Raw genomic sequence first — 18,698 nt, 5'->3', positions numbered from 1 at the left:
TATAATCCATTGGATTTAGACCAAAGAATGGGACAAAATATCCTTGGAGGAGCTGCGGGCATTTCTTTGAAAAATTTAACCAAACGTTTGCGTTTATGTATCAAAGCGAAAGGAGGCCATTTTGAAGACAATTCATTTTTATTGCATAAAAAGACTGCAGTTTTTAATTTTTAACTTACTTTGTACTGGTTACGTAAGTACTTAATAAAATATGTAATTAGAAAAACCGTTGTCAACGTATTTTTGGCCCACCCTGTAAAATAACAGAGGCACTGAATAGGAGGACCCAAAATAAACTCGTATAGGGAACTTAAATAACACCACCAGCAGCAGCAAGTCATAGTCAATAAGAATCTGACTTGCTTTAAACGACACAAAAATCGGATGTTGATATCTGTGTAAACTATCACGGTTATTTAGTCACCTTGCAATTTATTTAAGTTTTGGTGATAAGAGAAGTCGATCCGTCATTAAACTTGGCAACAGAAATTGTTCATGTCTCAATGGGTTGACTCGATCACGGGATCTGTGGGCGAAGTTCCCAAGACTGACCTCGTAATTGACATTCTCCTGAAAACCGATGGAGTTGGTGTTAATTGATAAATCATGACAGCGGCCGAGTTTTGGGGCGCAACATCTCCGTTAGGTACCTACTAGCATTAATTCTATGTTCGAAGTTATTGATAGATAGGTAACTTAACGTATAGTGGGTATAAAACACCGGTTCACTTACCTATACCTAACTCCATACCTATACCTATACTATCTACAAGCGGTTATTGATAAAGTGTAGCAAAAGTTGAGAGGTCACCAATGTCGCCGTGATAACAAATTTTATTAAAAATTGAACGTGCTCTAAGATTACAGAAGACTTTTTAATCAGTTGGAAACACGACTTCATTTTTACGAGTTTCGTCTTAACAGTTCTTTTTTAATTGCCTCTCGGCGGGCCGGGCCGTGTAATGCGCAGTTTAATGATCCTTCAAAATGTAAAATGCATTACTGCAACATCTTTATTTTACTGCCCGCTGAGATGAAATCGCGTAAGAGTAAGCGACGAGCTACTTGCATTACACTATGTTCAACCTTTTTAAGAGACTGCTTAATTTACATACGCTTAGTAATAAATAAAAAATGTGACCAGACGTGAATTCTATATAAAAAAGAGGTTTCTCTTCTCTTACTTCCTCCAAAGTGGAATCTAAGTAAGTATTGTTTAATTAATTAACAGGCTGTCCCTGTCAATCAAATAAAAAAAATAGGTATATACCTAAATATCCAGAAAACTAAAAAGAACGACACGGTAAAAGTTCACAAAAGCGCTAAGCCTTAAGCTGTGAATTTCATACCAATTTTAGGTACCTAGCTGTATTAAAAGAAAAATAACACTAACCAGTAGAAACAAAAGAATAGTGGTTACGGATAGATCAATTCCAATCAATTGAAATAAATCTACAAATAGACGTAACTGAATCGATTCGGCGGACGCGGTGCAGATTGTTTTGTTCCGGTTTGCTATAGCCATTGAACCGATTCAATACGAATGGCAAAATATTCGAATAAAGTACATAATTTCAATAAAACATAAACTAGATAAGTATCTGGTAACATTACTAACGCCAGTTGGATACGTTGTTTTTCTGAAACTAATACATCAAAATAGCGAATAAATTGCTTATATGGTGAGCCTTACTGATCCACCAAAGAGATAAATCAAGTAGTCACTGTAGGTAGTCACCGGGCTACAAGTGAGGCAAAGTGGCAAAATGTAATTAGTTTTAAGCACCTGTAAGTAAGAAGTTCAAATTTAAGCCGGTTTGTTCCATTTTAAATTAAAATTCCATCGCAATCTCATAAAATTGTTACTAAGTAACTAATATTAAAATAATGTCATAATATTCTATAAAATATCGAATCCCTTTGAATTACACATGCACCCCTCACGAATCGTTCGCTGTTGTTGGCATATAATTAGAATATAAATGTCTAGTAGTGAACTGACCCGACCTTTGCCATTATGATAACCAACGTATTTAAAAATAAATTGTGATGCGATTACATTTGCCAAAAGCTTGTACCTACTGCAAAGATCATAATTATGAAACTGTTTATATTTAGAACACTAATTAAAAATGTTTATATACCTAGTGTGATTTTGCATACCTATTGATTCCACAAAGAAAAAAAAAAGCAATAAGTTTTTGGCAAAAATTTCATTTTTGGTACAAGCTTTGTGTTAGGGGTTTTTGGACAATTCTAAAAACCCCTAACACAATTGGATTGCGTTGTTTCATCACAGAGTTCCTATGGCTACCTCCTGTCTCCATCATCAGATCAGCTCGATGGTACCATAGTATTGCATTGTCATCCGATTTATACATGCATGCAAAATTTAAGCTCAATCGGAAATCGGGAAGTGGATCAAATTTAACTTGCAAGATTTGATTACACACAGACAGACAACGGTCAGGTGAAACTAAATAAAAGCTTGTAAAATCAATCATACTGAAAAAAAAAACTTTAGTCAAAACTGTGGGTAAAACAAGGTTTCGCTGTGAGTTATAAAAATACCTACTGATGCATACTGAGCTTAGTGCAAAATGTAGCCACAAATATATAGGTAATCATGGCGCCACATTTCTAAAAATATCACGGATTAATCAAGAGTATGTGATTCACTTTTGTAATAAAACCATGATTGGGTACAAGTGAGCAAACATCGCTAGCGGGTGGCGCCGACGGCTCGGGGTAAGACGTGGCGGGTCGCTCGGCCATGTGGACACTTGCAACAATGAGCTCATACAACCGGTCGCAGGACCGTTACAGATGAACCGCCGGTCGAACCGTGAATATGCATGAGATCTTGACTCGACCTCGGGTTATTAGACCGCGGCCGCAGAGCGTGGGACTCCTCCTTAAACAATTGATCGTGATTTGATGTAACACATGGCTTTCAGCTCGGATACCACGACAAAATTCTAAAATCTTCCGTCTCATAAACGTTACTCGAAGCTGAAATGGAATTATGCATTGCTTTAGAATGTTGGTCATTAAGTCCGTTTAGCGGAAACCATAACTTTAAAAGCGTAGTTGGAAACATTGTAAGCTAAATGTAGCATTGAAGTGCAGATATAAGAAGTCAAGGCAGTGTCAGAGTGGAGCTAGTCTCGGTCATCAATCAGGCAAGAGGCCGCGGGTCAGCCCCCCTCTGCTCCCCGACCACCTGTCGCGCCCGCCAGCAAACAGAAATTGCTAATCAGTCACTAAGTTACGCCAAATCTCAGCCTGACAGGGGGACCCGTCGCTCGGTGTGGGTAATGGTATTTTGACGAACAAGGGTATTAACTGGCGCGACATGCGTGTTACTTTCGCTCGCTCCCTTATCTAAATAGTAATGCCAAAACAGTAAGACAGCTGCTTTAGGCTAAGTCTTATTTACTACTACAACTAGTTTTGCATTTAAATGTTTTTTTTTCCTTAAATTCAGGATTTGTTTCGGGATAAGGTACAATTTCCTATTCAAATATATATTAGATATCTGGATTCAAAAGAATTTATAATAAGCAATAAAAGTAATCCGACGAAAGTTTCACCCGTTCAACACTAGAATTATTGCTCATCGACCGAGCGGAAATTCTCACGTAAAATAGCAGACATTTTTGAAATAGCGGTAGGTAGCTTGTCATTTGGAGCGTCTGTATCGGAGTCCGCGAGCGGCGAGCGCGGAGCCTCGTCCACCATCGCGGAGCCTGGCCGATCGCTGTAAATTTCATTGCAATAGTGAATGTACACGCGAGACTAAAAATAAACATGGCGGCTACAACGGGCGTAGCCAAGCGATACGTAGATAACCGCTCCATCCATCCAGCGCACTTCGCCTACTATTTATTCGATGTCGCTCACTGCTCAGTGACATGTAAATGCGGCTCATCTTTATAATGCTTAATTACTTTTGCTACGTTTAACCTACGCGTGATGTCTTGCTTCAAAAAGCGTATTTTTAACAACTCGCTGATTGATAACGCAACTTGCACAACGAATGTTAGTATCCAGTAATAAAACTAGGAACATGATGATAATCTCAGATTTCCGCATCCTACCAAATGGTGAATTACACGATTTATACCTGTGGATCAGAGTTATAATAGCTTTAAAACTTTTTCGCGGCAATAAATTTATGGTTCGGCCTGTGCAGGGCCGCTTGCGATCAGGCACGCAGAAAGAACAATTCTAAGCTCTGACAAACTTTTCAATCTCTTTCGTACGAGGCGAGCGTGAGTTTACATCGATCTTTGCAAAGCCTCACTTTGCCCAAGGCTAGAATTTCAAGATTTCCTTGTCACTGAGGCCCCAACAGCACAATGTAATGCGAGGAATAGAATCACATTTCATGGTATAAAATTCTGTTTCAGAAATATTTACGTCACATTTGACTGCAAGCCGTTTGTCATCTCGAGGCGTTATATTGGAAGCGAAGCCTTATGGAACCATGAGATATGGCGGCGAAGCGACTAGCACAAAAATGTAATGCGCTTACGTCTTAGACGTCATGAAAACAAATGGGTGCGGGAATTTCGAAGTATTCAGGGGAAAATCGTCTACGCCGGAGCGGAAAATGATTTCAGTGATGTTAATACGCAAAATAGAACAAAAGTGTGACGAGTAGAAACAAACTCGATTGAAGCGAGGAACGGAGCAATAACGTCGGTGAGCTTCATCTCGGTCAGATCACGTTCGAGGAACAAAAGAAGCGCGGCGAGCCGGCAGTGGCAAAGCGGGCAAAAAAACTCACGTTCAAATGGAGCTTTTCATACTTGACAAACTCTATGCACTTATAGACAAAAGCTTTTACACTATTATCGCATCAGCTGTTCGTAAATTATAAATCAGTTAATTGTTTAAATAGTTTTTATTAGTATTTCTGAGTTTCTCGGTACATATTCATTTTGGTACGCTTTGTATACCTACCTACCCTTATAAAGTTGCCCGACTTTTAAACATTTAAACCAGCCAAAATAATAAATACAAAAGTAGGCTGGAAGAGATCCCTTAAAGGAATAAGTTTGTACTAGTGATATGTGTTTATCTTGTGTTGTTTTTCTTTTTGTACGTACAGTAAAGTGTTATACTACTACCACTACTAATAAATAAGTACTAAGATTTTGAGCATGCTCAGTTGCCGATATCGGCAATAGAAGTAGTTAAACGGGCGCAGTGTTCAAAATAATCTGGACACACCTTTGTTGTTAATATAATAGCCCGTGTAAACTAGAGTACATAAACTAAAGTTAGAATGCAGACGATATAGCTAACTAAATTATATTTTGTTAGATTTGTCTTAAATTAATTGTAGGAGTGATATATGTACATATAAGTGCGGAGTACACATTTTGATATACCTTTTAATTTTTCTTGTTCGTATAGTTATTCAAATAGATACTAAGTTGAAAAGGAACGGACAACTGAGAGTTGAGAAAGTGCAATGTGACAACTCCATACAGCATTAAGAAGACATTAGGGGCGAGGCTTGAGGCACGGAAGAGATCGCATTATTCTGTGATTTATCACGTATTCGATACCAAAAGGAACATAACGTAGGGTTTTATTCGTATTTTCAATAGTCACAAAATACTGTTACCTATTAATGTTATGATACAAAGTCAGTTTTCAAGAAGTCTCGAGTATACGTATAAATCATTACGAAAGAGCAGAAAGGCAATAGGTACATACAATGATATTATTGTACGATTATCTGGGCGACTGACTCACTTCAGATCACTGCGTGAACCTTTCATCGTCTGCCGCTGCGAGCTTTCAAAAAGCTTTCAGTGGCCGATCGCGTTGGATATGATAACGAGAGTTGCCACGTTCTGTGATTGCATTTATAGGAAACCTACTTAAATATATTTTCGCGAGTCTATAATAAAGGCGGTATTAAAATATAAATAGCCGCAGATGCTACGGTAGCATCTAGTACTTATACTCACCAATTTGGATGGGTGATTGTGGTGTACCACAGCGCGCGGTTGCCAAGCGCCCGCAGCGGAAAATTTGGCGGAAACTAATCGACATCACGCCTGAAAACTATGCATTTTAAGTCAAATCAATCGATACGCGGTTGGAAGCACGTGTGCGGGTTGTTTATGTGCCGCAAAAACCACCGAGTTTTGTGTGACTGCCAAATGCGCAGCTCCATCATATAAAGTAGCTTTTAGGACTTCCCATGAGATGAGTTAGGTTAGGTTAGCGGATGTAGGGTAGGTGCCACTCGCAGGGCGTCATTATCGTTACAGTCAGTGGTCGGCGCCAATTTGCGCGGGGTGTATAACGAGCTGAGCGGCCGACGGTCCCCGGACTTCGTTAATTGAGCCCCCGACTCATCAAGTCTTATGTAAAATTTAATCATATTCAGCAGTCACCTCATTCCACTTAAACGGTTCCTACTTAAAGGTCATAAACTAAATAGCTACATCTTTAAGCAAAAGTTAGCCGCGTAAAGCACGGCAAATGATGTCAGCCGTCTATCAACATTATTCAGATTCGGTTTAATAATGTCGGTCGAGACGGTATGGCCCGCGGTAGCGCCGGGTACGCGCCGTGCCTGCTCCGGTACCCATAAATATTTTACGGTGCACTCCTTTACGGCATTGTGATTAGATTGTCGTGCTTCAAGCGCGACACGGATCGACGCCGCATTAAACTTTCAATATGGCAAGCTTGATCTATGAGTCAGCATCGAAAACCACTTCACAGCGCCTAAAAGATCAAGCACATTTATAATACATTGAGACTTTCAAGCTTAGTATGTTTAAATTCTTGTTATAAGAATCAGTTTAGTTTCTGTATGCTCGTACAGTTCGGTTTTTTTAGGTAATGATACATCGACTCATTAGGAGAATGAGTGTAGATATAGGTAACCTGTATGAAATTGTAATGTGGAACCGATATGTGTAGCAACGTTCGGGAGTTCCGTAGAGAGTGAACACGAGGTCTACATACAGCAGGGGCGCGCGGTAAGGTCGCGTTACGCCGTTTGAAAGTGAGATGCGAGGCGCCAGGAGAGCAACAAATTAAGTCCCTGTGGGGAGCGCCCGCGCCGCCCCCGCGTGAGCGTTGAGAGGGCCACCCGCGATAACGTCTCGCCGAAGGGAAAATGCGAATATTTCCAACGAATTATATAGCACAAGTCCCTGAATATACAACTTCTCGTACGTGCCTTGATAAATGGCAAAGAAATATTCTAGTTAATTATAAGTGCTGGGAAAACTCGGGACCCTATTTATTTTACAGTGACACGTTGCTAACTTTTAAAAGTATTTATTTCTCTTTAGTTACGTGCGAGTAAATTTTGAAAGTCTATTTTAATCACCTTCCTGTGTCGTAACTATAATGATTTATTATAGTTACAATTACTTATTTAAACAAACAATTCAGCACACGATAATAGTACATTACTACAGAGGCCGGGACGAAAGGGGTTGCCGGCCGAAGACATATAGACGGCCGAGCGAAGCGAGGTCGGATAGGTCTGAGCGCGGGCAACCCCATTTCCCGCCGAGGTATGTATAGTGCTTTTCTCAAACATGCAATGAAATAAATAAAATAAAAAATCCACGAAACCCAAGTTTTATTTATAGAAAAAACTAAAAGTAAACTACGCCCAAAACATAACCAACACGTACCTATATCATTATCACGCGTATGTTTTACACGAGTCGTGTATTTTTACTAACCGTATATTTTCATGTATCTTAGATTTTTTCGCCTTGTATCCGTCTGACTGTCGTTTTCGTCACATAAGTTTACATAGTCTTTCATGTTGATATCATGTTTCACATACATCGTTGCTTTATGCATGGAGTAAATAAGTATAATTTCCACAGTGTTGACGAATTTGTAGTTACATTCATTTAAAATATGCCACAAAACTGTTTCTAATAAACTGTAAGCCATTTTTCTTAGTTTCTCAAATAATAAAATTGCCATAAGCAACCATATACATACTTCGTCTTTGACTTGGCGGCAGAGGCAGCAAGTTATTAAAATCAATTCTGCTTACGCTGCCAATTCCAACACCTACGATTACAATTAATATTAATTTCATTATTTCGTCGTAACTCATATTAAAGTCAAAAAATCAACAACGCACCATAAATCCAATAAAACAGAATGAATATTTTTCAACTTTACCTCCATAACAATTTAAAAAATATAACTACGCGTGTTTGAGTAGACCTTTTTACCGCTAACGTTTAGATGAAATATTTTAAATGTTTTTATTTGTGTAGTTAAATTTATAATTTAAAATTATAAAATTATAGAATGTATTATAGTGTGTCAAAGGACTGTCTAATTTCAAACATAGATAGAGAGAATCATACTATCTTTGTCTTACACTAGTATTAGCACCCAAAAGAAAAGGATGGGTATAGTTTTGTTTGTTCCTATTTACTGACAAATTGGTTTGACCAGCTATATTTATTAAGTTCATGTTGATTTTATACAAATAAAACTGCAAATTATAGCAAACATTGTTTTTTTTTTATAGGCGTAGTGGCAGAGTGTCATTACGAACCATAAAGCAAATACTGCCTCTAGTTTTTTTTTATGGATGAATGCCACGATGCTGTGTCACAAATATCTGTGAAATGAAAATTAAAAAAGAGGACTTTGCCGGCCTAGGCCTGCAAGATGTGTATGAAATTCCATTAACGACCTCTTGTCCTAGCCGCACCTGAAACGTCATACTTCGCAGCCTATTATAAGGAACATAACATCAATATTTCATTGCATGTTTGAGAAAAGAGTTTTATACACTCATCATAAAACATACGTGAACTAATTATTTTGTTTTATTCGCTTTCGTAACCAATTTCTATATCTAATAAACTTTTACGTAACTTTCGTACCTAATATGCATGAACATCATATGAAGACGATTCATAGTCAAATGCAATTACCTTTACAATGCACAAAAATGAAATAGAGTAGACAATTGATTTATTAATATTAAGTATCTAACCACGTGTCGTCAAATTCAATGAAAAATAACGGTATACAGATGATTCGCGGGAGGAATAAAACTCTTACCGCTACATAAACTTTATCACTTGAGGTCATAAATATTTTGTATCAATATTACTTCCCTCGGCCCGAGGCGTGTGCTTTTTTTTGAATGCGAACATTTATTGTTATTCATAATTCGACTTTCAAGATAATATACAGTAAAATCAAAAGGTACCAATTTATACGATAGACAGATGATATAAATTTGCCTATTGGTATTGCAAATTTTCTCAACCAAGCTGGAAAAACGGGAAGGTTCCTTACTTGAACACTACAAGTAATTGCAGATGCGATGCGCCTAACGCATAAATATCCAATTATGTAAAGTGGAAAAAGAAATTCATACAGCGGGCTCAGCACGGTTCCATTTTTATCGACTATCACTATGCGCGTCCCTTTCGCACTTACATACTTGTTAGAACGTGACAGGCATGGTGACAAGGGATAAAAACGCGACCGTGCTAAGCCGCCAGGTGTAGAACTTACTTACATTTATAATGGTTATCTTTAGGTTTTAGTGCAAATACAATTAACATCGGCCCCTCAGGCGAAATTAAATCTCAACTCCATAAAACATACTTTTCCCAATTCGTTGTTACCTACTGTTTATTTTTAGTTTATATAGTACATATATGGATGTATTTAAAGTGGTATTGTAGGTACATTGAATTTCTTTAGGTAATATCCCTTGATTAAAAAACAGCAGGGTGGTTAACGAGTAAATTTAGCTTAAAAACAAGCACAAAATAATAAACGCACGATACAGTTAATGACGGGCCTATAAAAAGTAGGAAGAAATCTGCCAATAGCAACGCTTAAGCGAGGGTATAAAATTAAATGGGTAGAAGGCGTTTTTACAAGTTTATCGAGCGTTTCGCTTCGGGCAGACGTCTAATGGGCTTGGAGGCGCCGCGCGCGCTGCCTGTCTGTCTCGGCGGCTAGTGACGCACCCGCCGACGCCGACCACCGCGGCCTACTCGGCACTCGAATCGAATTGGAGCTTCGACTTTACCAATTTCCTCCTTGATAACGTCAATGTTACACCCTGTCCGAGTGAAAAACGTTAATAGATAAATAAACAGGTCGGTAGAAGTGTGGAGAAGAGAGCGGAACGAGAACAAAAAGGTCGGAATGGCGGCTACTTACACAGAGCGGCGCGGTTGGCTGGGCCGGGCCCCGCTTTTAATGCGGATTTATCGACTCAAATTTATCGTGTAAGTAGAGAGCGGCCCGAGGAAACTTGCGTGAAACGCGATAAAGGACCTCTATTCGTTCGAAAAGCCGTTCATTGCGATTTAACTAAATTGACTTTCGCTTACTGTAAAGCTTGCTAAAGCGAGAGCATATTCAATTAAAGACTTAGACTTGTCGCAAATCGGGTGTTATTTAGTTTTAGGGTGTCATCGGATGATAAAATAACGTCCGACTGCTTTTGGATACAATGTGTGAGGTGATGATATTTAATAAATTTCCTAAGCATATTTACACTCGTGAACATTACAAAGTGTACATAATTCTGATTGTCTATAAGTGAATCTTGCTCTTAGACATGATAGGCTATGGACGCCTTCCAATCTTAGCAAGGCCAAAACCTTATATTTACTTAAACAAAACTTAATAAGACTGCCACAATTGTAAATGGGTTAATAGCAAATATAAGGAAAAGTGGCCGTGCGTAAAGGCCAAGGCATATACGCCGGCTGTGGTATATCGCGGGAATGACACGCCAGCCCGCAATCTCATTCGTGCTTCCTAGCCACTACAACGACCGACGTGTAGGAAATTAGATGCGATTAGCCAGCGTAACCACCGCAGGACGCGACCAGACATATGCGCTTGTTAAACTTATGTTTCGTGTAAACATGAAGAGTTACAATTTTAACTTGTAGGTCTAAATGGGTCTCAAGAGATAAGTAAGGTAGTTGGTTCACTACTCTTTAGTAAGCAGTTTAATTATCTGATCGTTGGCCTAAGATGCATCAATATTAGTAGTCTAACAGGACAACGTTGCTAAATACATTTACTTATGTATTAGAACATCAAAACTAAACAATTCTAACAAGACCAATCAATGAGGTTGTATTGTTTTATCACGGATACTACGGAGGCCACCGCCGGTTTTCATCATCACATCAGTTCGATGCTACAGTCAACTGTAAAAATATGGGTGTAGACAACTTACTCAAAAATATGTCCCATAGATCTTAATTCACTGACAAGAGTTATGGGACGTATTTTTGAGATGATTTGTACACCCATATTTTTACAGTTGACTGTACCATATTGTATTGTCACTAAACTTACATAAGTAGGTATGAGAAGTTTCAGCTCATTCGAATAATGAGAAGTGGGTCTAATCTAGCTGGCAAGTTTTGATTACAAACATACAGACTTCGGGACAGGTGAAACTAGATAAAAGCTTGTAAAATAATCTGCGTCAAAAAACAAGTCCATCTAATAATAAGTTAAACTAGATCATTTTAGATCCCATCAACTTTCAATAGTCCTTACACCTTACACCCTGGCGGGTGCTGCCTCTGCGTACGTCCCATGACACGGGCAAGGGCAGCATTCGCTCGGTGTACCCCTTACATTTCATTAAAGTGTCAAAGGGGTCTCTACATGTTGGCTTCGGCTCCGCGCACGCCTACCAAAGGTCCGGAACACCATTGTTCCGTGATGGGAAATACAAGTTAAATAAAAAAAAATATTTATGCATTAAACCAGCGGTCTCCAAACTTTTTTAGCTGAGGGCCATATTGCGACTCAGAAACTTTCGCGAGGGCCACCGTCAGTTTTTGCGCCGGGGAACGGTGTCTGGTTGCTGCTATTAGAAACAGTTCCCAGAATGTTGAACCCCTGGAGCTGGGCTCCCGCGGGCCGGACAGTGGACACTCGCTTTGGGGGTCGGCAGGCCGGATTGGAACGCGTCGCGGGCCGGATATGGCCCACGGGCCGGGGTTTGGAGAGCCCTGCATTAAACTAAGATCAAGGCATTTGCTAGTAGGTTGCTACGAAAGGCACAGGCCGCGCTACGTCGTAGCACGACAAGCCATAAGTATTAATTAGTCCGTGAGGGCCATTCCAACTTCACAATCTTGTTATGACATCATTTAGATAACAAAAGTGTTTGTGCTTTAATTTTCGCATTATATCCCTAACTGACAAAAAAGTCAAAAAACCCCATAAAAGTAAAATTGTTTTTTGATAAAAACGCTCTCTCCCCACTGTGAAACTAAAGTAAATACCGAGCCGAACATAGGCCAAAGGTGTGTGCGCCATCTATCCGAGAATGACTTTTTCTTGATTTCCGAGGCACGTTTTTTCCTTAGACTTTATTCATCTTAGACGAAGTTACATGTCTTTGGTCTTACTAAATAAAAGGAGAAGCTCTAGTCAAAGCGATCCAAACCGTTCAAAGCACTGCATCAGGTAACGTCCATCGAATATATCAATGGCAAGTAATTTACGAAAGATATCGGAATCGAAATGCTTCTTTTAACTTTTGGAATAGTAAATCCTCAAGGAATCGCAGTGTTCCACGACGGGAGTGGAAGTGATTCCGAGCCGCTTACACAAGCACCCTGGCACCGGGACTGCATAATACATTGCGGTGAATGCACCGCAGTTTGATCCTTTTCCAGACAAGGTAAGTACGAATGTACCTCGAGTGGAAAGTTCTCTTCATGTTACTTCCACTTTTCTGCCAAGTGCGGACATGAACTACGTAAGGGGCTTTAAGGTTTCAGCGTCCATCGACAAAGTTTCGAGGATGACATCTCTTTGTACTCTATTCTTAAACAGAAATATCGAGTTTTCAAAATGAATCGTTTATCATAGCGTGCATTGATTATTCATGACTAATAGTACAAGCGACTTTCGTTTCACTGGGCATACTGAATTTATACGAGGATGACATCAGATTCATATTTTATGCGTTTTAAAATACTCCATGTTTCACTCGAATGCAGTGCTGAGAATATGGTTTTAGTATTTCGATATCAAAGTATGAAATGGCGCACTAGAACCTTTAGATTGCTACGCTAGAAGATAGAATTTTGTTCCCGGACCACCTCTAAAGCTCGTAAAACTCTAACGGCCCGTGGATAATAAATATAGGATACTGTTTTACCCCAAAGAATACCGAAACGAGCAGGGGTTGTTCCCGCCCGCAACCATTTCATCTGTTATAGACAAATTATTATGTTGCCGAATACATTTTCGAAATCAAATTGCTTGAAGAATGTTTCAACATAAAACAGACTAATACTGGTATGAAAAGTTTTGTTATTACATTAAAAACAAATGGAAATTGTACAACTGCTTGGACCAAGTTTGTTTGCAAGGATTACTGGTATAGGATCACACACTCACTGCAAATACTGTCTTAGCCTCAAGCTACCTGACACAGTATCAACATATTATATCAACGTAGCCAGACACTAAATTCAGTGCCTAGCATCTACTCACTGTATTACTATAAAGGAGTGATTGCAAAGTGGAATGGACGTAATAAATAATATCTGTTGTTTTGTTCTACTTATTGTTTACCAGCGATTGAGAATGAAAATTTCTTTGTGGTAAGGACTATCTAGAGTTTTACTTAATTTAATTGACAATCTTCGATATTGAAATGATGCAATACACTCAGAATTACAAAATATGTAAGGAGGTACATATTTAAATTATATATTTTTCTATAACTCAAAGAAAGTGTGTTCATTCATTAATTACAAATAACATAGGTGCGCTACGCATTAGAGTTAATAAAAGTTACTACCTTTGTATAAAAAAATAAACATTAATCGAGTAACCTAATATGTATTACAGGAGAATGTATTTATTTATTCATTTAAGCCGGTTTTCACTTAAAAACCGGAGAAAGATTGTAGCAAGAATTTGTCTCAATCTGAGTTAACTAAAATATAAGACCTATCCAGAATGAAGACCTACCCTGTATAAGATCCAGAGTAGAGCTTACGCTCGCATCCGCAGAGCTCAGTGTCCGTCCATGGGTTGCTATGTACACTACAATTTAGCTCGGAGTGATATTGAAGTGAGAGAGTGCGAATGCGAGGTAGACGGAGTTTGTAATATAAACAGGGAGCAATTGGAGGTACAATAGTGCCACAGGTATGTAGGCTTGACGTCGAGTGGAGAGGCAATCTGGCATTTATTAATGCGGACCGGCCCGGAGCCCTGGACAATGGCTCGTGTTTCTCGGGGATTGTGCTCCAGTGCGGGCCCGTGTGTGCACAACACAAAAACAATGAGAGCCCGCATGACGACCTTCACTCGTTCAGACAATTCAAAACAAACACGTGGAAGGTCAAACGGAAAAATGTTTGAATAATTGCACTGTTTGTGTTTCCACAAAAAACTATTACGTAAACATATATTTCTTCGGTTAATAACCATTGGTAATTACAGTCGTCATCAGATATATCGGAGCGGCCAAGGTGTTCACAAATATCTGAACAAAGCATGCATGTTCAGTTCAGAGACTCTCTCAGCTTCAGAGTTAAAATGTTCTTATGTAACTTTCCTTTCTGTAATATATCTTACATTATATTTGTTGGAATAATAGACTAAAAGCATGTATATTGTAACATTGTAATGTAATCACTAACAACAGCTACTCGGTAGTATTGATGTATATTAAGGTGAAAATTAACAAGAAAAAGCTCCGAGACAAATATCAAGGAATCTTGAGCCATTTTGCTGAGCAAAAGTTACGAAAGATAAGCGGAAAAGATCTTGGTATTTTGCCAAGAGAGTAATCATGAAAAATATGACACGCAGACACGGCAAGATATTAAAATACGAAATAAATTTTCAGGCAGACAAAAAGATACAAAAAGCATTGGTCGTACTGGAGACCGATTTAGAACTCTGTTCCTATCCAAATTGCCCCAGTGTGAGAGCTTGCAATGTTTATATTTAGCACTTACTTTTAAGTTAGCTCCTATATAATGATATGACTCCGGGCCAAAATCTGAAAACAAAAAACAATACTTATTTAAGTATGCAAATAGGCACAAAAATATTCACTAATTTTATAATAACACATTTGTATACGTATGTACAGGGGCCCATTTCTCGAACGATATTAGTCTAATTTTATTAGTGTGTCGAGGACAAAACCCATACGATTGTTGCCATGAGGCAACTCATACGACTTGACAGTTTGTGGACTAATAATATTAGTCTAATACTGTTCGAGAAATGGGCGCCAGATCGCACTGAATGTCCAAATAAACTAATTTAGTATAATTTATCTGTAGTAACAATTTCGAAGGTCAAGCATTTTTCAAATTTATCACAGGGTACTTTGTGTTACAAAATTTGCAACGCGGTTAAAGAATGAGGTTAGACAGTGCACATTAAAACATGTAATACGCTGGGCAAAGCTGTGGCGCGAAAGAGCTAAAATTTTTATACCGAGCATTACGCATTCAAAGGCTGGTTTTATTTTAGACCCAATGCAGCGTTGCTCGTGAGAGTAGTGAGATCATGCTGCTGAATCAGATATTATGTATAATTGAGTATATACAAATTAAATTTTTGGAAGATATTTCCCATGAAATTCAAATTTCTCTTTTAAACCTACAGACTAATAGTCTAAGTATTAGATTGCTTGTTAAAATTTATGGATAGGTTGATTAAAATTATAACAGCTGTAAGTATAGAACAACTAAAAGAAAATAAAGATGTGTCTTATCTTTTTATGGCCAATTTTTTTTAATTTAATGTGTTAGGTACGTTGGATACCTTGAAAGCAATGTACCTAACTAAGTAACTACCTATTTAATACTATTAGAAGTATTTGAACAAATTAAATTTTTTTTTCAGAAAAATATTTTAATTTGTTTTTATCAAGTAGAAACACTACTGGGTAATTCTTAAATTGTGTCCAAAAAATTTTTTTTTTCATAACCGTTTTTATTTTCACATATTATTACATATATCAAAACTACATATAATAAGCAATTTTTTGATTCATATGGTCAAGCTTAATACCCTCAGGAAAGGTAAATAAAATGAGTACATAAACACGGTTGTGACAAAGTGTCCCTCAGTCGTGACATTTCGGCATTTTGGTGGCCAACTCGGTTATTTTGATTTATATAGTTATTTTAACATAGCCTAAGTCACTCCTATGACTACGATAAACCTAATGACAGTTCAGACGTTGAAATCCGTCAAACTATAAAGGCTGTAAGCGTGACAACGAATTCGATACACATCATACATACATACAAGTGAAAATATTTTTTTTTGTTTTGGCAGTCGGGCAATAATAGCAAATGATCTATATCTAATAAAAATGCATTTCTGAAAAGTGCATGTGCCTCTAAATTAATCAAACGAATTAAGAATGACACGACCACGTGTCTATATGTCACGAACGTGGACTCAAAATTCCGTGGTGGTGACATATTTTTGAGGCCACGGTCGTGATAATTTGGAACATGTTCGATATTACATAAACATTTCCTTTGATTTTGCAAATGTTAAATAATTAGCTTAATCTGCGATGTATGAGGTATATCCTATGTTACAAACAATAACGTGAAACTGCAACTTACATTTAAAACTCTAACACGGCGGTGATGCGTTAAGGTTGATCGTTTTTACAAATGAACACAAATAAATAATTTTCGACAAAACTTCTCCCTTCAGCCATTTGTAAACCTGACAACAACACAGTGTTGCTGTTCTAAAAAAACTTTAATAAGGCTGCCAGTAGTAAAGATAATTCTCTAACGAGTACCGCATGTTTATATTACCACGCGTGGTGGTGACGCCAAAACTAATCACAAAATGTATGTTGTTTAAAATTATATAAAATCTTTATAAATCCATACAATTTTTAAACAGTGTTGTAGAACAAGGATTAGTGTTTTACATTTGATATAAATTATTGCAAATTCACTTCGTGTTTTAAAAAAAAAAAATCAATTATCACAAAATCTGGGGAAGTCACACTACACGGTCCGTGACATTTCGCACTTGTAATTTTTTTTAATATGTTTCTAATACTCTTAGGCCAATACATTTAGGTTGACCTAAAACTAGAGGTAAATTGCTAAGTATATTGACATAGAGTTTACTTATTTTCACAAAAATACATGCTATTCTTACGCGTTACACAAAAAATGCATAAGAATAAGAATTACCCTACTATATAAATTATAAACCTGCCTGCCTGCTGCTGTTAATTATAAGCCTGGGGCACTGGAGGCCTTGGTCACTTTTTCTTAGTATATGACATTTATTTCGGTTTGTACCTATTCAAGTTAAATATTATGGCTGTGGTAGAATATCCAATTATGTAATGTTTAGTTTTTTCTAATGCAGAATATATTTTGTTTTCGTTGACCATGCTGTATGTCGAAGCGGACGTAGTCTAAAATAAACACATCCTAAATTGATCTGCGTAATAGATCGGGTAGACTGAGATTTAAATATATTTAAGTTTTTCGTCAATATTTTTGCTTTAGAAAACCATGTTGTCTATTTCAACTTAAAACTTGATGCATATAATACTCGTTTTCAATTTCAATTTAACAGTAATCCTAAATGATAACTCGTTTAAGATATTATTGAAGTTTAGCCCACACACTGCTGCGCGAATATAAAACTAAGCCAATTACAAGTTTTCCAATATGCCCGGCAAATTATAGCAATGTTAAACTCGCAATAGCCCTTAAACGTGGCTTCTTGCTGAGTTTGCTTCAAATTGAAGTTTCGAGCGCGTATACGTCGCTATGCTATATAGAGCTACAGTTTCCAGTAATTATACAGATATTATCTAAAAATATTACAAATTTCTATACCTAATTATACATTTTCATATGTATAATGCTAAACACTACTGCTGAGAGATTTAAGAAATGCTTGAAAATGAGGGGAGCAATTCCCATGTAGGTTTATAAAAAATATTGGTTAGATTTAAATGACATTTTTTTTGTTTTATATCTGATATGGATACTTGAATATTGCAACATAGTTACTTCGTGTAATGAATAGAGTTATTATGCTTATTGGGCAACGATTGGGGATTCTCAATCGTTGTCGTTGTCATAGCAACGGACCTTGAAATATGTAGTTTGATTGCGAGAATCCCATTTTAACATACAGTACCTAATCCTTTAGTCCAGCGGTCGGCAACCTTTTAGCAGCCAAGGGCCACATAGCAGTTAACGAAGTGGACGCGCACTTTGTTAATATTTATGACTTTATCAGACATTGTCATTTGTCAATATTGCATACAAAATAGCCAGGGAGGCTCGCGGGCCGCAAGTGAGAGGTTCGCGGGCCGCATGCGCATGCGACCGCTGCTTTAGTCTCGTGCAAATTTGCTAATTTAAACTTCAGAATATTTTAATTCAGTAAGTTTTCCGTAAGTAAGGTTGTGCGGTGCGTATCTATTATTAAAGTAGCATCGGTATATCGTAGTGTTGAAGTACGACTTATACGAGTAGGTATGTAGGTAACTCTTTAGAATGAAACTGGATATATTATAGTCGTCAGAGCTATCTGCTCCAATGTCGTGAGCGTGTTATTCAAGGGTGTCATATTCGCACGTCAGCGTCGCCTTACCCACATAACAGTTGTTCCGCAAAACA

General features: G+C 37.8%; 1 protein-coding gene across 5 annotated transcripts in view; it reads right to left on the bottom strand.

Annotated features, from left to right (window-relative positions):
- LOC134790798 (protein muscleblind-like) overlaps positions 1–18,698 on the bottom strand; it is a 402,804-nt gene that overhangs the window by 114,048 nt on the left and 270,058 nt on the right. For all 5 annotated transcript variants that reach the window (XM_063761743.1, XM_063761740.1, XM_063761744.1 and 2 more), the window contains one exon: positions 15,018–15,061. The gene's annotated coding sequence lies outside the window, so the exon portion shown is untranslated. The remainder of the gene's footprint in view (positions 1–15,017; positions 15,062–18,698) is intronic.

Source organism: Cydia splendana, chromosome 5, assembly GCF_910591565.1.
Source record: "Cydia splendana chromosome 5, ilCydSple1.2, whole genome shotgun sequence".
Lineage (NCBI taxonomy): Eukaryota > Metazoa > Arthropoda > Insecta > Lepidoptera > Tortricidae > Cydia > Cydia splendana.
This window is presented reverse-complemented; position numbering and strand designations above follow the sequence as displayed.